The sequence below is a fragment of the Manacus candei genome, unplaced genomic scaffold (assembly GCF_025592945.1).
Source record: "Manacus candei isolate 608988 ecotype Guabito, Panama unplaced genomic scaffold, ASM2559294v1 h1tg000016l, whole genome shotgun sequence".
NCBI lineage: Eukaryota > Metazoa > Chordata > Aves > Passeriformes > Pipridae > Manacus > Manacus candei.
In genome coordinates, this window is record NW_026138064.1 from 6,647,912 (window position 1) to 6,673,124 (window position 25,213).

Genomic DNA, 25,213 nt, shown 5'->3' on the forward strand with positions numbered 1-25,213 from the left:
CTGTGGTCTAGGTTACACTCAACATTTCTTTGCAGATGCAAACAATTTTTGAGGATTAATTTTAGAGTCCAGTGATGTGTCCATGTGCAGTCCTGCACAGGATCCTGTGAAAGCTAGCACTGAAACGGGTGCCAAATTCTATTGGAGGTTTTTCTGGCTAATCCTTTTGCATCAGCCTTCCATGATATACTGAGAAGGGTATATTTCAGTACGAATACACTTCAAAAGGGCCGCTGTTGAACTGGGTACTCAGCTGCTTTATGGAGGCAATACCTGTATCTCCCTGTCTGCTCAATATGCATCTCATTTCCCTTCTTTTTGGTCCCTTATGTACAATTTGACGACTTCTGTGTGTCAGGAATGGGCAGAATTAAGAGTGGTGAGTTTCATAGTAAAGTAATCAGCAAGGATGAATTTGCAAGCAATTGTGTTGAGGTCATCATTTAGATGGTCTCAGTGCTCTCAGTTTTTTGGAGAGAGTGTGTCTGAAGGGCTGCTTTGCTGCTTGTTATTGTGACAGCTTCCTTTTATGTTCTTGTTTCTTTTATTTTCCTGAGACTGGCTTCCAAAAGGAGTTTGAGACAACTGCTTTGCAATGCTAGTCTGTCACCTGCAGCTGAATAGTTTCATTTTCTTCTTACTGATGTGCCACTTTTTTCAGAACTTAACTGTGACTACTGTTCGTTACAGCCGCACATCTCCTCATCATGAGCCTCTGCATCAGGAGACATCCAGCATCCAACCGTCACTTCACCATGATCCCAAGATAATCAGTGTATGCTCATCTCCACTCAAAACAGATATTTTCCATCTTTAAACAATTTCTGACCTATCACCACACCCTCAAATATATATTCAGTGGGTCTTTGCCTTTTCCTCACTAGCCATAACAACAAACAAAATACTAGCTAGTTAGGTACCAAGTCATAATTTTTGTAATGAGTGGGACAGGACGGAATCTTCTTTTTTTTTTGCTTTTTGATATCTAACATCTTGACCAAATCTGTGGGCAGCACACCACAGGTTGTAACACAAATAGGTAGCACGTTGATGGTATGTGCAGGAGTCATACTAAAGCAGGGATGGACAGTTAAGTATTTATAGCTATGGCCTGCTGGAGAATGAATGACAACTGCTGTAACAACCACAGCCCTGGGGGAGGACTATTTTGTTGCTCTGGAAACATGGTCAGAGTCAATAACTAGCTGGAGAGCAGAGCTGCCAGCACTCGGGTGGGAGGGAGGCACTGACACAAAAAACAGGAAAGAAAGATCCGTGTAGGTCCTTCTTTACCATCATGAGGAGCAGCAGCTGATCAAAGATCTGCAATTCACAAAGTTTTTCCACAATGGGTGGCTGTCTGATGTCAAAAGGAATACTCATCACCTGGTAGGTAATGTGTAGCCTTCCTAATTTACTATTTCAATAGAGGAAAAAGTGGTTCTTTCTTTTTCTTTCTTTCTTATTTTTGCTTTCTTTCTTTCTTTCTTTCTTTCTTTCTTCTTTCTTTCTTTCTTTCTTTCTTTCTTTCTTTCTTTCTTTCTTCTTTCTTTCTTTCTTTCTTTCTTTCTTTCTTTCTTTCTTCTTTCTTTCTTTCTTTCTTTCTTTCTTTCCTTCTTTCTCTCTTTCTTTCTTTCTTTCTTTCTTTCTTTCTTTCTTTCTTTCTTTCTTTCTTTCTTTCTTTCTTTCTTTCTTTCTTTCTTTCTTTCTTTCTTTCTTTCTTTCTTTCTTTCTTTCTTTCTTTCTTTCTTTCTTTCTTTCTTTTTCTTTCTTTCTTTTTCTTTCTTTCTTTCTTTCTTTTTCTTTCTTTCTTTCTTTCTTTCTTTCTCTCTTTCTCTCTTTCTCTCTTTCTTTCTCTCTTTCTCTTTCTCTCTTTCTTTCTCTCTTTTTTCTTTCTTTCTCTTTTTTTTCTCTTTTTCTTTTCATTATTGTGGAGGGGGAGAGGCAGGTTATGGGATATCTTGTATGAAATATCATTATGATACTCTGGGTGGAAGTGAGGGAAGTCCAGTTTCAGATGCAAAAGGAGTGGCATTTGCTTTTATCTGAGTGTGCAGAAGCACATTAACTCAGAGGTAGTTTTGCATCCTGCCTCTCTACTTTTGCAATGAGTTTCTTATCAAGACTAATTTTTCCATTATCTGCTCCCCAAAATGCCCAGATCAATTAATGATTCAAATTCTTCTCTTTCCACTCTTGTTGATATACTGTTCTATATGTCTGGACAAGCCCTTGTGAAACAAATCAAACTGGTAACTCCTGCACTCTTCTGATCTCTCTCTCCTTCCAGTCCAGTGCAAGCATTTATCCCTTCCTTGCATGTCTTTTCCCAAATTTGTAAGGAAGAGCATCAGTATATACCTGCATTCAGATGGATTCTTCTAATTTTCCTGAAGAACAGCTTTTACACTGTGTTTAACACAATTATGTGCTTCTGTCTTCTTGGCACTGGAATAGGCAATGTGGCTGTCTGTTATACTGATATTATACAGCCACTGTCTTTCCCTGTGTAAGGGAATCACATAATCACTATTACAGAGGGAACTTGCCTTCTAGTTTTCTGCATGGTGACGTTGCAACCCATCAAATGGCAATCTCTGAGAAACCTATGCTGACCTGGAAATTTCCTCCAGAGGTTGTGATAGTCATTTGAAGTGATTCATGCAATTTGCAAAAGCCAAGACCATTAACTCTATTCTTTACTAATTTTTTTATATTAATTTGTCCGGAATAGATGTTGTCTTTACTGATCTGTAGGTTCCTGGATTTCCACTTATGGACTCTTGAAAAAAGTGTTATTGTCGCATTTACAATTTTCTAATCTCCAGGTACCAAAGAATTTTTTAAATGGTGATGTACTGAAGTCACTTAATTCAATTATTTCATTGACTGAATTTCTTTAAATCTCTTGGGATTAAGTGTGGCAGTTGTTGTTTATTTTGTTTGTTTGTTCTGAAAAGTCCTTTGTTGCTGCCTCACTTCAAGATGGCACTTTTGATATATCCATCCATATAGAAGAGTTCTGAAAATGTTGCAAGCCCTCCCACTGTGAGCACATACACAAAGGATTTACCTGTCTTCTGATAAGGCCATGTTTATTGCTGTCCCTTATTCCAGGTATATTGAGGTAATGGCTGATTATTCATTTCTTATACCCCCTGTGAGCTATTCCTCTCTGTCCCTAGCAGCCCTCTGTGCTTGTTTTTCACATTTCTTCTATCTCTGTTTGTGACACCATCTATTCTACTTCATAATTAAACTAGGGTTTTCAAAAGGTGTTCTTCAACAATTTCCTTTACTGTTCCATTTGGTCATATTGTCTTTTTTCCTTTCATTGCGTTTTGCTGGCTTTGTAGCACGTTTCTTCTGTGCTTCTTTCCTGGGGACAAGCAGTCATTTGTGTTTAAAAGTGATCTCTTGACATCTTGCTCAGTAGTGATATTGGCATATAAATTGGGAGTGGCTGTCTTAATCTCTTACTTTTCCATTTACTGCCATGTAGCTTTTCTAGTCTGCCTTCACATATCAACACCAGTGTTTAGTATTCTGAAGGGCCAGTTAGTAACATACGACCCAGTCCTCTGCTGAGGCCAAGAATGGCAGCCATTCGCCTTCCATGTTAATCATTGCCAAAATAAGACTCCTAATCCCACTGGACCTGCTTTCTCTTTACCCAGAGCACTACACTTGCATTTTCAGTCTTTCCTTATATCTCTGGTCTCACAGTGTCCCATTTGCTGTCTGCAAGTCTCCAGTACGATAATTAAACTAATGTGCTCATGACAAATTGGGAGTTATGGTATTCATGTGGAATATAATTTACTCTGATCCTTCATTTTCTTATCTGTGCCTCGTTTAGATGGCCATGATCTGGGATGCAGAATTCCCATGGCAGCACCTCTACGAATTCCTCCTGCCAAAACAGACTCATTATTACATCTTCCTCACTCTTCATTTCAAGAAGTCAATTCTAACTATCACCACTTTCAGCTGAAAAAGTGTTCAAGAGTTTTCTATGTGCCCACAAATATGTTTATTGGCTGGGAAAATTGTGATGGTGTGAGATACTTAAATGAACAGGAAAGTTTCCATGGAGCAAGCAAAGGACTGGGTCTTTCTTTCATGAAGGTCAAATACATAAAAAGGCTAGAGACATGAAACAATGGGGTCTCCTGCTCTAGTCTTACTGTGCACTGTAGAGGTGCAGGCTTAAGAACAACAGCACGGAGCAGTGAACAAAATCTACCTGCAATATTCCCAGATAAATTTGCATTTTCTGTGCCACGTATGCACCATGGCATGTTCTTATTATAACAATGTGTGACAGTTTTGTAATTGCTTCACCATCCTGAGTCAACCAGTGAACACAGTGAGGAAGAGGATGAGATTGAAAGACAGAATATTCATGAAAGAACGTGAAAGAAGGAATTGAGAAAGAGACAACACCCATGGCAGAACATCCATGAAAGAATGTCAAGGTGGGCCTCTGTAAACATGAATATATAACTTTTCTTCAGATTTTTTTAACACCTTATGACAAACAGAATCACAACAGTAATGAATAAGTAAGACATGCTCACATCTCTGAGTTTTACACAGGATTTCTGACCCATACACTGGCAAAGTGTACTGCTTGCAAGAGCTGCTCAGTCAAAACACATAGAAATTACTTGCAAGCAGAGTTTTGAAAGAAAACCCATCAATAACTACTAGAAATTCTTCAGGTTTGATTATTTTTTAACAGTACCTTAAAAAAAACTTTTATAATTGATAAAAAACTTTTACAAGATATTTTTCTTTTTATAACTTGGAAAAGCAAATAACTCAGTAGTGTGTTAAACTGTAGTAAAATTAGTTTACTGTTCTGAAGTAAGTAACTAAAAAATTAGTATTTATTATTATTGAGATAATTACTTAATATTAACCATTAATAGTGTTTTGACTAATGTTAAGGTAATGCAATTTTGTGATTTTTCTAATCTAAAAATTTCAAATTAATTTCTAATGTAAAAATTCAAATCTAGGTGTTACAAAAATCATCGCTATGATATTTAATTTCTAAGAGAGTTGACTTATTCCCCACCACACTCCTCCCTCACTGTTGTAAAAGTCTTACTGAGTTACCAATATATTGACTGATGCAGATGATATTAAACAAGTTAGAAGCTGGCATCACTTGAGAATCACCATAAAAATGTGAAATTTAATTTAAGGTTCAGAGGCATGATATAGCAAGACTGCTTCTGCTGGCCATGTTGAGAAGATAGGATAGAGTAAAGTAGGATAGGATAGGATAGGATAGGATAGGATAGGATAGGATAGGATAGGATAGGATAGGATAGGATAGGATAGGATAGGATAGGATAGGCCTATTTGGTGGATGAGTAACTGGATGGATGGATGCAGCCAGAGAGTTATGGTCAATGGCTCTATGTCCAGGTGGGGCTGGTGATGAGTGTTGTCCTCCAGGAAAACTGTCTTGAAACCACTGCTCTTTAATGTCTTCATCAATGACACAGACAGTGAGATCCAATGTGCCCTCAGCAAGTTTGCAGATGACACAAAGCTGAGGGGCACAGGTGACACAACAGAAGGACAGGATGCCATCCAGGGGGACCTGGACAAACTTGAGAAATGGGCCAATGGGAATCTCATAAAGTTCAGCAAGTCCAAGTGTGGGGTGCTGCTGCTGTGTCAGCACAGTCGTAGACATGAGCACATACTGGTAGAAGAACACACTGGGAGCAGCCCTGTGGAAAAGAACTTGTGCGTCTTTGTGGATGAGAAGTTGGACATGAGCTGGCAAAGTCAGCTCAGAGCCCCAAAAGCCAGTTGTGTCCTGGGCTGCATCCAAAGCAGCATGAGCAGTACATCAAGGGAGGTGATTCTTCCCCCCTACTCTGCTCTCATGAGACTCTACCTCAGCTCCAAGATCCTCAGCACAAGAAATACATGGGTCTGTTAGAACTGGTCCAGAGGAACACCATGAAGATGATTAGAGGGATGGACCACCTCTCCTACTAGGCTGAGAGAACTGGAGTTCTTCAACATGGAGAAGAGAAGGCTCCAGGGAGATGTTATTGTGGCCTTCCAGTACCTAAAGGGGGCCTATGAAAAGGAGGGAGAAGGACTTTTTATATAGGCAGATAGTGACAGGACAGAGGACAATGATTTTAAACTGACAGAGGTCAGCTTCAGATTAGATGTCAGGAAGAAATTCTTTACTGTGAGGGTGGTACTGGAACAGGTTGCCCAGAGCCACTGTGGATGCCCCATTCCTGGAAGTGTTTAAGGCCAAGTTGGGTGAGACTTCCAAGTTGGAAGTCCCTTCCAACCCAAGCCGTTCTATGATTCTGTGAGTGAAATGGAATGAAAAAGAACAGAATAGAATACAATAGAATATATTTCTGTTAGAATGGACCTTCAACAATCATCCAGTCCAAACACCTGACCACTTCAAGGCGGACCAAAAGTTAGAGTATACTATTAACAACATTGTCCAAATGCCTTTTAAACACTGATAGGTTTGGCCATCAACCACCTCGCTAACAAGCCTTTTGTAAAGAACTGCTTCCTAATGTCTAGTCTGAACCTCCCCTGAGGCAGCTTTGAGCTATTCCCACATGTCCTCTCACTGAATCCCAAGGAGAAGGGACCAGTTTCTCCCTCTCCACTTCCCCTCCTCAGGAAGCTGAAGAGAGCAATGAGGTCACCCCTCGGCCTCCTTTTCTGCAAACTGGACAAACCCCTGAGTCCTCAGCTACCTCTCACAGGACATGCCTTCCAGCCCTTCCACCAGCTTTGTTGCCCTCCTCTGGATGCATTCAAGAACCTTCCTACATTGTGAAGTAAAGCTAGGTTCATGTGTCTCTTCTTCTGACAGATTTTCACACAAGTTGCATTAATCATCCTCTTGTGGGCTCTTTTCATGGAGTGTGAGTCAAAACTTAAACGAATTGTAATTTTTTTTCTTATTGATGTCAGATGAATTTTTGGATCAGGCTGTAGAGAGAGTACATATTAGGTTCAGAACATATAGAATATACTTCACTTTTTCTTTCAATCCTCTGCAGCCTTTGCCCAAAAGTTTATGTGAGCCAGGATACAGCTATTTTTCTATCTCTCTTCCTCTCCTTCCCTCTTCCCGTACTGTATTTACATGAAGCATGTTTGCTTTCATGTTTGATAAATCCAAGATCTCAGTACTTAATGTTCTGTTTCAGTAAGTTGCACAACATTGTTTCAACGTGCAAGAGTTTATTTTTAAAATTATGTAATCTAGTAAATTAATCTTATATAAGATTTATCTGAGATGCTTGCATTTATTGGATCAGCAATCTGTTATAAAAACCTTGCCCCTTTCTTTGAAATGTAGGACAGTTACAATTTGGGGAGTTTCTTTGGGGATATTTTGCTAACTTCTTCTTAATTAAAGCTTTGTGAAGTCATTATGTGCCCTTCAGAAGTGACTTTTTGTCAGGATTACATCTTTGTGCTCCTGGTGTCTAATTAAGCCTGGTGTGTTTTCTGCGTAAGATGTGAAATCAATGTAAAAAATGAGAAAAGGAATGTAACCTATAGCTGAAATTCTTCTATTTTTCAATCAGTTTTCAGCAAAGATCAGTACTCCTTGGGTTTCATTTCTCTGAGTAAGAGGGGGGGTTTTTTGTTTAATCTGCTGGACCTTTGAAAATCCACAGTGAGTGGTAGTGCAGATAAAAATGATATGACAGAAGAACCTTGTTGTAAAGCAAACTACATATACAGGGGAAGAGAGAGAGAGGTCCCTGCTGGTCAAAAACCTTGCTATTCTTCCTTTTTGAGCATAGAGAAACTTTTTGGATATTACACCACTAAATACAACCAGTAGGTAGCAGGTAAGACGAAGGAGCTGCTTGCAACTGGGTTTAAGCTACGAGTTTGAAGTGAAAAACATCATGGGTATTGTGAGACTTACAAGCAAGAAAAGTGACTTAGCTATTGGGGAGCAATTGCACATTTAAATATGAATGTCAACCAGTATATACAGGTGTGGGAAACGAACCACAGATACTCATATATAAGCTCTGTAATGTGGTTTGGGGATGTGAGTTTTGTTTGACAGTCGCAGTTAAAGCAGTACAGCCTCCATCCTGTATTAGAGGATGTGATTATTATATTGCTACAGGAGTGTAAGCATCATTTGAGCCTCACCCTGTGAAGAACAGACTGCATTAATGCAGCTGCAGTCCACAGAGAGATTTGTTTCCTAGACATCTAATTAGTCTTGTTACTCCTCTCTGGCTGGCTCCTGAAATTTTTTGTCAAGAATTTGGAACAAATTTAAGTGTACTTGCAAGGCGCATATGTGACACATTTTAAAAGCTTAATATGAGTATAATCAGGATAAATAAGGGACAGTTGGTAAGAAATAAATTTAAAATTCTACTCCTTTGGCTGAGAGCCTTGCCATCTGCTAATAATAATCATCAGCTTTTGCCTGTAAGAACCCCTCAGATTTATTGGTGAGGAGCTGACCACAAACACACTTCCCAATCTCGTGGTGTATTACACTGGCAATATGAAGTTTTTTGTAGGCATTCATAACACAGCTGTTTGGTTATTTTGGGAAAGCTTTTAGAGTCGATTTGAAACGCAACATCACAGATATTGAGGCAGACCTTCAGAAGCCCTTTTTACTCAAACATTTCAACCATTCCTAATTTTCTCTATTTGCTCACATTACCCTCTGTGATTTGGAAGAACAGAAGGGAAGACACAAAAAACCTCACCTTAAATTATGTAGTTATAAGGAATTATTTATTAAATAACATCTGTTCCTGTACCACTTTTCAGTGCATAGATAGTCTAGTCCTTATGGAAAAACTCTCAGAGTAAAATGATTTAAAAGCTAAGAAAGTTTTGCATCCTAATTATTCTCTAAAGACTTGTTTCTTCTTTAGAAGACATAGTGGGTCTTTAAAGAGATAATTTTTAATTAAGACCCATTAGAGCTAAAATGTGAATAAAGCCACTCATAAAATAAGAGGAATACTTGAGATGGAGAATTTTGTTTCCTAGTTTTCATTTTTAGTAATAGTAAAACAGGAATAGATTTATCTTTGTTCAGGTAAAGTTTCTGACAAAATGAAATCTGACAGAAGAATTTTAATTAATTTAATTTAATTTTAATAAATACTGCAGAGAAGAACTCTTTTCAAGGGTAAGAATGTTGAAAGCAAACTTGCAAAGTGTCTGCTGAAGTTCTCCAAAGGCAAGGTTGAACCGAGGAATTTTCCAAATGAAACAAAGATGTAGACTGTCCTGAAACAGAGAAAATATTATCACAGTCATGCATTTGTCCAACTTGTGATAACCTTGAGAAAAGATTTTTTCAGACAATTCATTTAGTTGTTCAGAAAACAATCTGAAATTCCACTTTATTCTAGTGATTAGCCAAATTCTTAATTATGAAAAAATCCCGGTGCTAATTCAATATGAAATTAATTTAAATTAAATTAATCAATCAAAGTGACATTCTGTGTACAGATGAAGTTGTTATCAGCTGGGTCTCGTTATATATCTCATGCTAAAAGGAAATTCTCTACGTATGTTTAGATCCCTACGTTCTCACCAGATGGAAACAGACATTCAAGAGAGAAAAACTTTTTCTTATATAATGTTTTGATAAACTCTGGTTTGCTAATGAATTAGCAGAGTTACTTCTTAGATCCTTTCAAGATAATTGCTACAAAAACCAAATAGAAATTGTAATTTGGGTATATTTCTTTAGATTGAAACATCTCTTTTTCACTAATTTTTAAATTTTTCCTGATTTTATTACAGTATCAGCTTTGAAGCTTTTATAATGAAAAATCTACTTAGCACAAAAGTATATATTAAATAAATAAATAAATGAATACACTGTGGTTGGCTGACCCTGGCTGAATGCCAGGTGCCCACCCAGCCATTCTATCATTCTCTTCCTCAACAGGACAGCTGGTAGAAGATGTAATGAAAGGTTCATGGGGCAAGATAAGGACAGGGATAGATCACCCAGTAGTTGTTGTCATGGGTAAAACAGACTTGACTTGGAGAAATTAACTGGAGCTACCTCAGGTTGGCTACATTGGACGCAGGGGAAGTTTATGGCATCTTCTCAGAGAAGCCACCTCTGTAGCCCCCACCCCACATTCCCAAAACCTTGCCACACAAACCTGATACATGTATACAGACAAACAACATAAAAAATATAAAATTAATTAATAGTTAATAAATAACTTCTTTTGTATAAATATATATATTTAGAGACCTGCAGAGCTTAGCATCTGGCGAGTTTATAGGCTGACACATACTTCAAAGAAAAGAACAAAGGACAAAATCTCAGTTTCGAGCATTTGACAGGCAAGAATTTAAGCACAGAGAAATTCCTTCCTTTGTTTAAATGTTAGTGTTTTGTCATCCAACCTTGCCCACAAGTCTAAACATTTTGAAATTTGTAAGAGGCTTTCCCTGCCCATACTATGCCAAACAGGAAGACAAAATGCCACAGGAATGTACCTGTGAGAGCTCACTCCTAAGGACTGCCTGTAAAAATATGTTACAGGAAGACCAGCTTTGTACTCAGCATTTAACCTGTGATCTTCTGAAATCATTCCAAATGCACACACACAAAAGTGGGGTACATAACTGGCACTAAGCATTTTATGGCTGCTGCTGCAGGAAGTGAGAGGTCTGCTGTGCTCAGGACCTGTTTGGGCAGATTACACAGAAGCAATACCTTGCTGCAGCTAGAGGAGGTCTCAGACCTTCTGTGAACAACAAGATAAAACCAGTAGTGCTGAGACCAGATAAATGGGTCTTCAGTGCATGATCAAGCTGTACCTCTCAAGGGACTGGCAAACAACCACTCTGAGTAAATACATTAGGACTTGAAGTTATTCAACACTAACACAAATCAATAGGTGGGATCCAGCAAATGGGAATAAAACAAGGATTAGTGTAGGTGGACAGCTGTAAGTTGAATGTTGACACCAGCAAACACACCAAAAAAATTGAAATGTGCTAACAAAAAACAGAAAAAAATCATCTTAAACAATGCTTTTTACTATCTGATAAGGTTATGAATATTAACACTGTGGTGGGTTGACCTTGACTGACCACCAGGTGCTCACCAAAGTGTTTCCTCACTCCTGCTTCTCAACAGGATTGGGGAAAAAAAAGGTGACAGAAATACCATTAGTCAAGATAAGGACTAGAAGATCTCTTACTAGTTACTGTCAAGGGCAAAACAGACTTAAATAAATTAATTTTTTGCTAATTAAATAGAGCAGAATAATGAGAAATTGAGGATTGCCATCAGTTCATTACATGTTGTCTCTGCTGCTCCTTCCTCCCCATGCTCTTCCCTTGTTCCAGCATGAGTTTCTACTCCATGGAAAACAGTCCTTCTCAACCTTCTCCAGTATAGGTCCTCTCTGTGGAGTGCAGTTCCTCAGGAACTGGCTGTTCCAGCATGAGTCCCCCATGGGACCCCCAGTACTGCCAGTAAAATTGATCCTGTGGAGGCTCCTCTCCGAGGGCTGCAGTTCCTGCCAAGATCCTGCTCCAACACGTTCTCCATGGGGTCACAGCTTCATTCAAGGACTGAGCTGCAGTGTGGATATATCTCCACTGTGACTTCCATGGGCTGCAGGGACACAGCTGCCTCACCACGGCCTTCTGCAGGGGCTGCATGAGACTCTCTGCTCTGGCCCTTGGAGCACCTCCTCCCCCCCTTCTCCACTTACCTTGGAATCTGCAGGGCTGTTTCTCTCACATATTCTAACTCAGCTCTCATGGCTGCTGTTGTGCAGTTCTTGCTTGACCTTTATTTAATTCATTATTCCAAAGGTGCCACCACTGTGCTGATGGGCTCACTGTTGGCCAGCCATGGGTCCATTTTGGATCTGGCTGGCATTGGGTCTGTTGATATGAGGGAAGCTCATCCCAGAAACCATCCCGACAGCCTCCCCACCTGTTACCAAACCTTGCCATGCAAACACAGTACAAACTTGCAGGTTCCTTGTCTGAATGTATCTTTCAGGTTTCCCTTCAGAATCGGGACTAAGAGATCACAGATGTCATGCCTTGGTGCCAAGAAAGCGTTTTTCCAAGGCAAGTGGCCATTTGCTTTCCTTCATTTATGATACGAGGTAATTTGAGTATGCTGTGATTGGATGATTTTTTTTTCACTTACAGTTTCCACAGCAGATTATTGTAAATCTAGGTATGTGAAAAAAAAGTGTGTCTCAGAACTTACCCATTCATATCCAATATTCATAGATATCTGATATTTAAAATCCCATTAGTGTCCCTTTCTTATCTACTGCGAACTGTTTAGTGTTAACTCGTGTCTTACAGTGTTGGATGTGTGTGCTCAGCTGGGCAGCTGCTCTTCCAACAAGCTGTCTGCCTGGACCCCTCCCACAAAGGTCATCACCCAGTCATGTTGCCATAGCACCAGCATGTTGACCTTTCTTTTCTTATTCATGTGTATACTACAGATCTCCCATCTAGTTCTGCGCACAAAGATTTTTGCTCTACAACATGATTCGCTAAAAATAAATATGAATGTGTAATAGGTCTGTTCTGAGGAAATCACCTCGTTTTGCCATTCTCCTAACAAAATCATAAAATCCTTTTTCCTGCTCAGTAGTTCATTGCCTTTTTTTGATTATTAAGACAACAAGCCAAATTGGATAGAATAAACAAAGTGTCTGTGGTAAAAAAAGTGAGAATCCACACTCAAAATTAGGGCCAGAGACAATATGTTGTATATGTGTATAAATATTTGCCAAAAGACTTTCAGTTTTGAAATCTGAGATAAGACACTGAGAGAAAAAGCCATGCGACTGTAATTTTGTGTATCTTTGCAAACTGAAAAAATAAACAAGCCTGGACTTACTCAGATTTACTGCTAGCACCAGCTGCTGTGACCTTTTACTAAAACAGGAATGATACACGACATTTTTCAAATTCTGGTGATGATTACAACTGAGTCAATACATAGCTGGGTTCATAATAGTACTGAATTTCCAGAAAATTAAGTTTCATAGAGAAACTATGCAAGCAAAAACCAGTGGATGCTGACATATTTTAATCCAAGCAATTCAGAAATTTAGCCTGTGTTGAGTTATTTACATCCCTTAAAGGTCAGATTAAGAGAAAATCAGCAGAGCTGACGGAATATTTTAGAGTGTAGCTCAGACTACTTGAGCTCCGGAAGCAGCAGTTTCCATCTTTTATGCTTCCGGATATCTTGTGTTTTCTACATGCACATGTTTTGTATCCAGCTGTAAGGTTTCCCATGTGGAAAAGGAGATGTTGCTCAACAATCTTATCAGAGTGCTTTGATATTACATGTGGAGGAGTTTATTACCTCTTTCACATTCCTATTTTATCACATATATATGCACCCATCTACATGTCATTAACTGATAGGGAAGAGGAATGTTCAGGTGGCTCCCAATGAAGTGGTCTTCAGGTAACCAGGTGATGTGATTTCTGAGTGCTGGAAGGCTCCCCCTTGATGAAGGTGGGGAGAGGAGAGAGGCTGGCATAAGTTACCAGACAAGATGGATTTCTTCTGTAGTGGGACAAACACTGAAAGATGGGAATGCCAGTTTTTCCTAGTTCTGTGGGAGCCCAAGAGGACAACACAATGTTCCTTGAAACTTCAAAGTGATGATTTTAGTTTTCCGCTGTGGAATACTCAAATGTGATGCACCACATGTCTTAGGTTCCACACATCTGCTTACCTGTGGTTGCAGCTTATCAGCCTTTACCCACAGTCAGTTTGGAAAGTTCCCCCGGGTAAGCAGTCTTTACCATACATAGCCAGAAAGCTGCAAGCGACAAACCCCAGGCACTCGAGACAGTAGAAGAAAGCTGGAGGTTTTAGAAGTCACCTCAGTAGCATTCTCTGGGGGATAGCTGCAAAGTTCATATGATGCTAAGATCATTTAAAAGACAGAAACCTAAGTAGTTGTGAGCAGTGCAATTAAAAAACAATTCCTCAGCTCTAGGACTTGGCTGAATCATAAACAGCGTGCCCCCAGCCTCAGAACTGCATGAGGGGGACACATAGACAAATAAATTAATGTTTGTTCTGCTGAGGATGTGAATGAATGTCCTTTTCCCAGTACTTTTTAAAACCTCTCTTACAAAAACTTACAGTAAATACCTGGAACTGGTAATTTTTTTACAAAAGAACACCAGACAGGCCAAATGTACTGAGGTAGTAGCAGTAAAGAGGAAGAGCACTTTACTTAAAGAGCTGGACAAAGTCTGGAGAGAAAAAGAGACTTATCAATGCTTAAGAAATGCTGACTTTTTTCTAGGTTGCTACAAACCCATGTTTGAAAGCAGACTTCCAAAGTGATTTTGGCTTGGAAAACTTATGTGAGAGGTTGTGCTAAAGAAATTGTTTTCCTGGTTTTTTTTCTGCCATAGTCTATCTCTGAGCTACGTTTGAGAAGAAAGATTTGTGTTGTATGATGTTTTCTGTAATTTCTGCAGTTGTATTTTCAATGGATTTCATGCAGAAAATTTGAAAGGAAAATGTTTTCTGCAGTAAGGAATAAATTTTATTAAGTATACAGCTGATAGTCCTGTTCCAAAAAAAAGTAGCGTATTGTTTATCCCACTGGTAAGGAGAATAACATTTGGTTTAGATTAGAAAAAGAGAAAGTTTAGAAAACATTTCTCATGCATCTGATAATCATTATTAGTGTTGCTGTGATTAGAAGTCCTTGGCTGAAGTTTCAAGGTAGATCTATCAGCATTTATCTCTTAAAGGGAGCAACTGCTCTGATACCTCTAAGTTTCATTTTGCTAGAAATCAAACAAGAGAAAGTTCTAATTAGAGATGCCTTAGAGTGTGATGAACCAAAAGAGGAGGTTTCACAGTTGAATCTTCACACCTGCAAGTCACCCCAACAGGCTGTGCTGGTCCTGCTCCCTTGTCTACTCCCCACAGGCCACAGATTCCTACCTGCCACAGTGGTCCACCAAAACCTGCCCCTTCAAACCTATCTCTGCAGAGTCAGGCCAGACTCCTTTTTCAATATTTTATTCAAGTATGGCATAAGTTTGGGGTTTTTTTTAAATTGTCAGGGAAAGTAGGGTCATTTTCCATCAAGTTTGTTCTTCTGAAGAGTGACTCTTTGATGAGACAAAGTTGCATGACTTCAGAGTCATTCATGTGCCTGACATGTCCCACAGCAAGGTAGAATAACATGCTTCAAAAGTCACAAGCCATAAGAATCAGGCACCAGGGAGCTCTCCCTTGTGTGTCGAGACATTCCCTTTCCTCAGGGAAAAAGTTTGTTAAATATTCTGTTTTCCTCTTCCTTTCTTCCTTTTGCTTACATAGCTGAGAAATACTAACTTTCTAGATGTCAGTTGTATTTTCATTCCCTCTGTTTATGGGATTTTGCCAGGCCAGAGAAGCTTTCACACTCCCAGAGCCCCTCAAAGCAAGTGTCCTCCTCTCCTTCTGGGCTAAGAGGAATGACTACAGCAGGACTCAGCATATGGCCCATGCAGGTTTGCTGATCATCTGCTGGGTGCAGTACTTGGTACAATAATGAGGAAGGTAGATTTAAACGGCAGCTGATGAGAACTGAATGCTCTGACCCCTGTAATTTCTCCTCTGTTCTATACAATGTTTGGTTTCTGCACCTTGTAAGGAGGTTGATTTAGTGTTAGCTGTGCTAGTAACTGTAGGACCAAACCCTATGTGGACACAGATGGAAGATTGCTTTCTTTGTGGATGTGAATGAGGGTTAGGTACTTTCCTGTTGTCTGAGACCAAGATGTTCCTGATCCAACATAGAGATTAGATTTTAGATGCATTTATATCTCAATTTGAAGAGCCTGCGAAGCTTCCAGGTTAGTTGGTAGCTAAATGTTGTTTTTCTGAACAGCAACGCGTAACTTAGGTGTCTAAAGTACATTTTGGGTCTGGAGGTAAGCTGTTTGAGCTAAATGTTTGCATTAAACCAGTTGGGAGCAAAGGTTTCCCTTCAAACACATACCCTTGTGTTGATATCTGTCTGCTTAGACTTCTTACAATTTGAATATTATTTCTTCCTCAGACAGCTGAAGGCTTTTGAAAATAACTGGTCCTTAAAAATAAGTGTTTGGTTAACTTCCAAAACCAACCAAAAATTGGTACAGACAACTTGCAAAAGAGTAGAGTTGGAGACATGCAGTGTCATGAAAACAAACTGGACCTTGCAGGTAAGAAGCAGTTCAGTAGACCAGCACAGAACTGTCTGGGGAGCTCACTCTGATCATGGATCCTGTGTGCAAACTACAGTGTTGCTAGGTGAGAAGATTGGCTATACATTTTGGAACAGGTTATTGTTTAATCTTGGTTTATTTTTTATTAGAGTGTAGATAGTTAAACAAGATTAAATTAATTTGATCAAAACCATTGAGGATCCAATGCTTTCCAGTGGCCAGATATCACCTAAACCATCCAAGAGTCTGATAGGCCTGACTTATCTCACCCAGAGCCACACACTATTACAGTGAGTTTTTACAGAGCATGGGAAAACTGTCCAAGGCCTTTTGTTGGTTCTGCTGCCTCTTAACATAATTATCAATTAAGGAAAGGAAAAAAAAAAGAAAGAAAACAAAAGCAACAGGTACCATACAAGAAGCCCATGACCAGGGGACAGATAGTGTGGAGAATATCAGCAGTCAAAATATCTGGGAGGCAAGAGAGAGGTGAAGTATTATTGCGCAGAGAGCACGTAGTAGCACAGTTTTCACAAAAATCAGAGGAAATTTGTCATCCGATTTTTCTCCTCAGCAAATCAGGCTGCAAATCGGATTCCAGAGTCACTTCAACATACTTGGTTAATCACTCTCTTCATTGCACTGCAGGAATTAAGGGTATGACTGGATGATTACTCATAATCTTTTACTTACCTTTAAAATAGGGTAGAAAGATACCTTTTTGGCATTGCCCATGAAGCATGTAGGTCCACTTTAACATGGCTCCAACATTTAATAAAAGCTGTGGTGACAAGCAAGTATTGTATGAGTAATTCTTTTCAGGAATCCCGCATCCTGAAATTATAAGTGTACCTGTTTATAAATTAAAACAAGATCAAAATCTTCTTCCAAAAGAGATGATTTTCTACCTGAAACTTACCTAAACTTTGAATATTTGGGAGTTTGTTTTGCATTTGTCTTTTTCTTTTTTTGCTGGTGGCTTTTTTGTTTGTTTTGGGTTTTGTTTGGTTTTTTGTTTCTTTGTTATGAAGGGCTTTTTGGTGTTTAGTTGATTTTTTGTTTAGTTCATATCTGTTTGTTCAAATCCAAATAACAGCAAACTTTCTCCCACTGAAATTGGAATTTTCTTGATGTAACAAGACACTGTCCTCTCAATTGGTTGCAATCCTGTCATTCTGGCTTCCATCACTAGTACCAAAAAAATTGGAGAAGTGTAAGGAACAGTGTACTCTGTGAAACATGAGGAGGGAGTGAAAAAGTAAATGCATTTGACTTTAGGGTACCATTTTTTCCATTTATTCTCATACAGGAAAGTCATCAGGAGCTTCTAATAATGCACAGCACTATTTTTTTTTTTTTTTTAATGCAAAGCTGACTTGCTAGAATTAAGAAATATATGCTTTATATTTATATGTTTTGTAACTGGGGAAAAAAGGTATACAGAAGAGGTAGAATGAACCCTGTTCTGCTTGCATAAAAATATTTACCAAGAATATTTGATACCTAAACATTACTTTACAGGCATTAACATTTACAATCCACATTATTTAAAAAAAGTTATTTCTGGAATGGCTTGGACCTGGTGACCTGTTTTCTTATTTTTAATCTCTGTAGAATTTAGATTCACAAGGAGTTTAAGGAGGCTTACATTTGTTTTCTTCCAGATGTTACAAAAAATGCAAATTTAAAGAAAACCATATAAAAAGATGTATTGGTTTTCTTCCAAACTTAAGATGTTGAATAAAGTTAGTTAATCAGTGCTAAGATCTTCCATCATTATCTCTGAGTTTTCTACCAAAAGTATAATTTCATGGAGTGTGAAGTGTATTATGTAAAGGTGCCATGTATGAAAACTATAATATTTAATCTTTTACATTTTTATACAGCTAAATTTAAAAGGAACCTATGAAAACATTCTAGTCCTTCCTCCTTAGTAGGCAACTGAACATTGACAGCTCCTCTATAATCATCAGCAAAACTTGTACCTAAGAGAAAAGAAGAGGGGATGTCTCCATTTGAAGAGACTGGAATGTTTGCTAAGGAGGATGAGTTATGAGGTAGACCAAACTCCTCTCTCTCAGCAATTGCAAATCCAAAATCAAGGGGCCCCAATTGAGGAAGTGTGGAAAAAAGGAAGAAATAACAACCCTTTCTTAAAATATATATGCATGTTGTCAAAGACAGTAACAGAACACAAAAACAACAAGACAATAGTCCCCTTCAAAAAAACCCCAAGCCACACTGAATACTTCTCTGTCCTTCAGCGCAGTTCTAACCACGGTCGGCAGGGGGCGCTGTTGGATCACTGCAGTTCTCTGTGTTGGCCTGCAGGGGGCGCTGTCGGGCTCTGGCGGTCATTGGGGGGGGTCTCAGATCACGGGAGAAGCCGAAAAATGGGGACCCTCCCCCAGTGGAAGAAGAGGAAAAGAAAGGCAGTCCACCCCCATGGAACTCACTGTTGTCCTCGGCTGACAGTGTTTCAAGGCTCCTCCCTTTCTCCCAATGAGCACAAAACTCTCCAGTGAAATCGCAGCAAGTTCAGGCTGGAGGTAGGGGCAGCATGCAAGCAAGCCAAGGCAAGTGGTCAGAAAATGACCAGGTCGAGAGCAAGAAAAATGGCCTCAAAGCTTTTTTCAAAGCACACAGACTCCCCCGTCTCTGTAGCTGAGAAAACCCAAACTGTTCCCCCTTTATCACATTACAGAATTAGCCAAAGCCAAGTGAAGATATACTTCAGCTGCAATAGGTGTGTTTGTTGTCATTTCCCCTCCATAAAATGGGCAAACCTCTGTTCCAAGCTTAGGTCTCATGCTATTACAGCAGCAAGGCCTCCCATTTTGTATTATAACTGCAGATGAAGGACCAATATAAATAATACAAGATTCATTACTTCTGCAAGTTAATTAGCCATGGAGTCAGATGATGTTGAAGAGCAGTAGCGGCTTTTTGCAACCTTCTGCCTTTCTTCTGTTTTCGGGGGGCCTTTAGAAAATAGATCCGTAGACCAAGCTTTTGATGACTGGAGTTTTGCTGGATTAGAAACTTGTCCAACAACCTTCATATCAAAAGACTAGGCTAACCTTCAGTGTGTCTTTTATTAGGTTGCACTAAGCTTTCTAGAAAATGCTTTGGTTTGCAAAACACACTGTAGAAATCTTACAGCTTGCAGTCCACAGAGACAACTCTCTTGCTGACTGAATACATACCAAATCATCACACTAGTTAATGTATAACCAGACAGCCCAAGTCTCGTTCCTTCAAAATGTCATTTAAAATTTCATAAAAGTGGTTTGTAGGCCATTTGCTAAACAATGACCTGAAGTGCAAATTTATGACATTATGAACAACAGAGAAATTTTTCAGAGCACCAGAATTCATTTTTGTCTTCAGATGCACCAATTCAAGTCTGAGATCCTCAAGATGCTGAATTTGTTTTATCATACTTTATTTCTTTAGTGCTTAGCCCAGTGGGGCACTGATGTTGATAGGATGCCTGGAAGCATAATCATAACTTAATCAAATTGTATACAGTACTAAATAGGCCCTTGATGTTTATATGAGCAGAGTAAAGAGCACAGGAAGAAAATAAGATGGCTCAGATTTGCTTTTAGTGCATTTTGCATTTTACCAGGAAATTAATGGCGACATTACAAACTTTCAGAGTCTTGTAAATTGTTCTTATTGATGTTGTGTACCCAAACCTATCCTCAATAATTTTAGCTGCATAAATGCCTTATCCCATATTGGCAATAGCAAAGAAAAATGCAGTAACCAATCAAGTATTTTCAGAACTTGGAAAATAGTTCACAACTGCTACAAAAATAATTTGTGAAATCATAAAGCAGAAGCAAAAAATGTCCTGTCTGAATTCAGCATATTTAAGAGCTTTTCCAAAGATATGTTAAAAAGTGTTTGCTTCAGGTCAGTCAAATTCCATGTTGCTTTTAATCTTAATTTGTATTATGGGAGTACTCCACAGCCGTGGTTAAGCAGAGCACTCTTCTGCCCTGGGCAAAGACGGGGTGAAAAGCTTGTCTTTCCCTAGAGTGTAGGGTAACAGTGAGGATTTGAGACAAGTGGACTGCATAAACCAGGCATTAGCTTCCTAGAGATCCTTCTGCGTTATTTTTATCCTGAATGACAAACCTTGGAGTCTGCCAGTGTAAATTTGGCAGCTCTTGAAGTGAATAACTGAATGATCACAGGCACACTTCACTTTACCTACTAAGGTTATTTTATCCTGAGCATCATTTTCTGAATTTCTCTGCAGTTTGTTTATTTTTCATCATTCTATATAATTTTTACATGGTAACTAAGAGAATAAATAATTTGCAATTCATTAGCTGCAAAATCAGTTGCAATCCTCCCTCCAACTTATTTTTTAATTTTGTGCTGTTACTACTCAGTGTGGTCATCTGTTTTTTCAGATAAATTTCACTCTAAATTATGCTTTACTTAACCTGCACATTTTGGTGTTCCTTAATGCCAAGAAACATTTGTTTTGAGAACTTTTTATTATCTTCATTTGTAAGCTACTGTCTTAATCATTGATTTCACATGAAGGTAACTTGATCCTCACTCTTATATTCCCTGATGCTTGGAACACAGCTTTGAGTTGCACATTGCTCAGAAGACTGTTACAGCCATTTAGAAAATATTATGGCTAAAATTTAAACATCTATATGAAATTATTTATTGTGGTTGTCAACAATTTGGACCTTTCACTGACATTAAGAAATGGCAAAATCAACCAGAGGCAATTACAAGCTTCCTATATAAATTCCACCTGAGAATTCCAATGGGATTTTTAATATCTCCCCTTTTTAAATTAGTGCTTTGAAGAGATAAGATACTCAGGATGAATGTCATTTGTTCCTCAAGGCAATTTTTCTTTCTCTTCCTCATTTCAAACATTTCCCTGTTGCGTATTTTTAATTTGTTTCATGAGTCAAGCAGAAAATTAAGGCAGTCAGGACTTTAACTAGAGTCTAATAAAGGCTATTTCCTTAGTCTGCGTCTGTTATGCCCTTGCTTCTCAAATAGAGTGGTAGCAACAGATACTTTTTACAGAAAAAAAAACCAAACCAAACCAAAACACTGGGTGTTTTTTCCTTTCTTTCTTTGAGGGAAGAGGAGGGAAAAGAAATAAGGGCTGCCACATATCATGCTTTGAGACAGGCTTTTCACCTTAGAACTTAACAACTAGTGATTAAAGGCATGAAGTAGATAGATATGTATGACATCTGGGGATGTTGCCTAATGAAGGCTTCTATTTAGGAGTAAGTGTAGACTAGAATTGATGCATGGATATTAAACAAGGCATATACATGAGCTTCCAAGCAACTGTGTCCCATCCATGTGGTCAATTCTGCCTATGGAATTACAAAGAAACTGTTCTATCAGTGGTGCTTAAGTAAAACGTGTTCTCATACATGTCTTGCAGACATACATTGAGAGAGGTCTGTGTATTGTATTTCTAATTCTTCTAGAAAGAACTCAGAAAATACTGTAAGTACTGTTTGTTAATTTTTGTTCTGATACATGTCGCTTCTTGGTGTAGGTAAAGGTATAATGATTAGTTTTAAAAGTGCAATTTCAAGCATTTTATTATTTGCTTCTGAATCTTACTAATCTACTAGAAAGTGATTTTAAGTTGGGACCTGAAGAAATGCTTTGAGTGTGCATTAATATGATCATCAATTAACAGCATCAATGTACCCTGTGTGCCCTTCCTGGGATTGCAGTAAAATGTCTCTCTGTTCCAAAGTGCCAGAAGGAAAGGCAGTGCCCTTCACAGACATGATTGCCCAGTGCTCTATCTTCCTGTGCTTCAGTAAAACTGAACAGAAATGGCAAGAGATATTGCCATGGCTTTTTCCTGTCCTATTCTTTCTGCATGCCTGGGACTGGACACCCCATGGTGCTGGGCACAGCAGGACGGGACCCAGGACCAGTAGCCAGTAGAAAAGAGAGTCATGTTTCAAGACCTCTGAGACAGAGCTGAAGAGATACACCTCACCACAAGTGGATGTTCACTTCCTGCAACCCAGGTCTAAGCTGGGCAGGAGACACTTCAAAAACACCGCAAATGCACCACTTGACCTCACTCCCCCTCTCCTTTGTCATGCTGCTTAAAACAGCAGTTTGGGTTTTGGAGCAGTAGGTGGGGCAGTCATAGATGTGGGTTTACTCTCTCCTCTTCCAGTGGAAAGTAAAAGTCTTCCTTCCAAAGAAAAATATTCATTCAACCATTTGAGAACTTGAGAGAGATTGCTTCCTGTGCCTCCTGGTGAAACCATATAACTGTGCAAAGAAGGAAATTTTCATCTGTCTCTGGAGAAAGGCAGCATTGAAGGACCATGACTCTAGTTTACATCAGTTCCATTTGGGAAAGAATGAGTGACATGCACTTGTTACCCAAACAATAGTAGACATCTCGTATGAAAAGAGAAGAGAAAATTTCTCATGATCATACTTTCAGCTTTTAAAAGTTGCCATCCCACTTATAACCTGCAAGGATCTGAGACTCCTGTGTATTAATTGTGATATATGTACCTTAATCAGTCTACACATCTCAAGGAAATTGGCTAAGAGACCATCTTGTCTCTGGATCAAGATGGGAGTTAGCCACGAGTTCAGCCTGCAGCTGCCAAGTTCAGCTAAGCTGGGACAGTGGGGAGATCCACACAGAGGCACCACTCCCTGCACTGGTGGAGGGTCTTTACTAAAGGTGAGGGTCTAACAGAGATGAAGTACCTCAAGGGTAAGGTGTCAGGTGTCTTCCATTTCAAAATCTTGACTTTAGGCATTTAAATTCTTCCTATGTCCCATTTTACGTATCAGCTGTGCTAGACCACAGTATATCACAGAATCATAGAATCATAGAATTACAGAATCATAGAATCATAGAATCAGCCAGGTTGGAAGGGACCTCTGAGATCATCAAGTCCAATCCTTGATCCACTACTACTGCAGTTACTAGACCATGGCACTAAGTGCCACATCCAGTCTCATCTTAAAAACCTCCAGGGATGGAGAGTCCACCACTTCCTTGGGCAGCCCATTCCAACGTCTGATTACCCTCTCTGTAAAGAATTTCTTCCTAATATCCACCCTAACTCCCCCCTGGCAGAGCTTAAGACCATGCCCTCTTGTCTTACTTGTCTTAGCTGCCTGGGAGAAGAGACCAACCCCCATCTGGCTACAACCAGATTCTTGTGTCAGTCAGGTCTTACCTTCCAATGAAGAAAAATTGAGTTCTATCTTTAGCCATGCCTTGAAATAGTGCAACCTTCCAGAAACATAAGCATTTCTGAAAATATTTGTGCTAGAATTATCAACATGTGAGTGCTGTTTAAAGTTTGCAAACCTTACAAGTTAATCCTAAACATTAGGATTACATCCTACACACAGTTTGTATTTGTTTCTTACTGTGAAACATTTTTTTTTTTTGCAGGCTTAGTTTTTATAACTGTTAATGGTCATTTGAGATTTAAACATGAAAACCTGAGCAAGGACAGCCTCTGGGAAACTTCTGAAACTGATAAGAAGACCAGACAAAATCTGAATCAAAACAGGGTGTGTTTGATATACTAGTGGGCATACTATGATTACTTTTCTACTGAGATGAACTAGTGAGCCAAAATTAATACTTTTATTAAATATTCTGGTATTTGCTGGGCAAATCAAACACTGAAAAATAGACTTATCTATGGACAGTGTTTATTATCTTGATGTTACCTGTTATTTTTTAATTCCCATAATATTTGCTGCATTTTTTTAATTAAATAAGCAAATCCTGGAATTGTAAGACTCTACTTTCTCTATAGGAGCAATGCTCATGATACATATAACAGCAAGCACAGACTCAGAGAAAGATTAAGGTAAAAGGGACCTCCGGAGGCCATTTAGTCCAATTAGCTTGCAAGTTAGACCAGACCATTCAGGATTTAGCCAGGTGGGTTTTGAAAAGTCACAGGGATGAAGGTTTTGCAGTATCTGGGCCATGCACCCCTGTGTTCAGTCAGCCTCATGCTGAGAAACCTACATTACTCATGAGGTAAAGCAAAAAATAATGTTTCTTAGCTTAAATGGAACAGTAAATGGAATTAATATAAAATTATACTATCCATTTTTCATTACTTAATTAAAACAAACAAGCAAAAAAACCTCAACCCACACAATCTCCAAAAAAAAACATACCAAGCACGCAAGTCATAAAATAAATAGTTCTGTCTAGAGTAATACACAGGAATGGCAAGAACTTGACTTTCAAAAAATGCTTGAGAAAAAGAAGATTCAAGGGTAGGAAGGAAGTCTGAAACCTACACTCTCTGTGAACCCTTGTGCACTGAAAGATGTCCAGCAATGAGTCAGCTCCTGCAGGGTGGTAAATGCAGAAACTAAAAAACTGTAAAGAAGAAAATAAGAGCAAGGGAGGAGACATATCCATTTTCACATTCCTAAGCAGCAACAGGACATGCCTTTCACTGAAAAGTAAAAAAGTTCTCAGAGTTAATAAATAAATAGCAATAAAAACCTATGAGATATTAACTAAAAGAAAGGGGTAAAGTTTGTAACTAGGTCTAAAGAGGTAGGTATGCCCAAGGCTTGATTTGAACCAAAAACAAAACCTCTGGCAGATAATAACCTGAACCTTATGCCATCTGCTAGAAGAAAGAATGGGACTAGAACTAAAATTGAACAGAACCAGTGAAATGACAAGTGATTCAGTACACTACATGGCCATTTACTGATGTGACAAAAGATGTTCTGAGATACTAAAGACATGGTGGTAAGAATAAAAGTCAGTATGTTGCAACATGGTTGCAGGGTTTCAAATGAAATCTCACAGATTCAGAGGATGGTTTTGACTGGAAGTTACTTCTTGATATTGTAGAGTTCAATCCAGCTGCTCAAGCAGGGTCACCTAGAGCAGGTTGCTAGT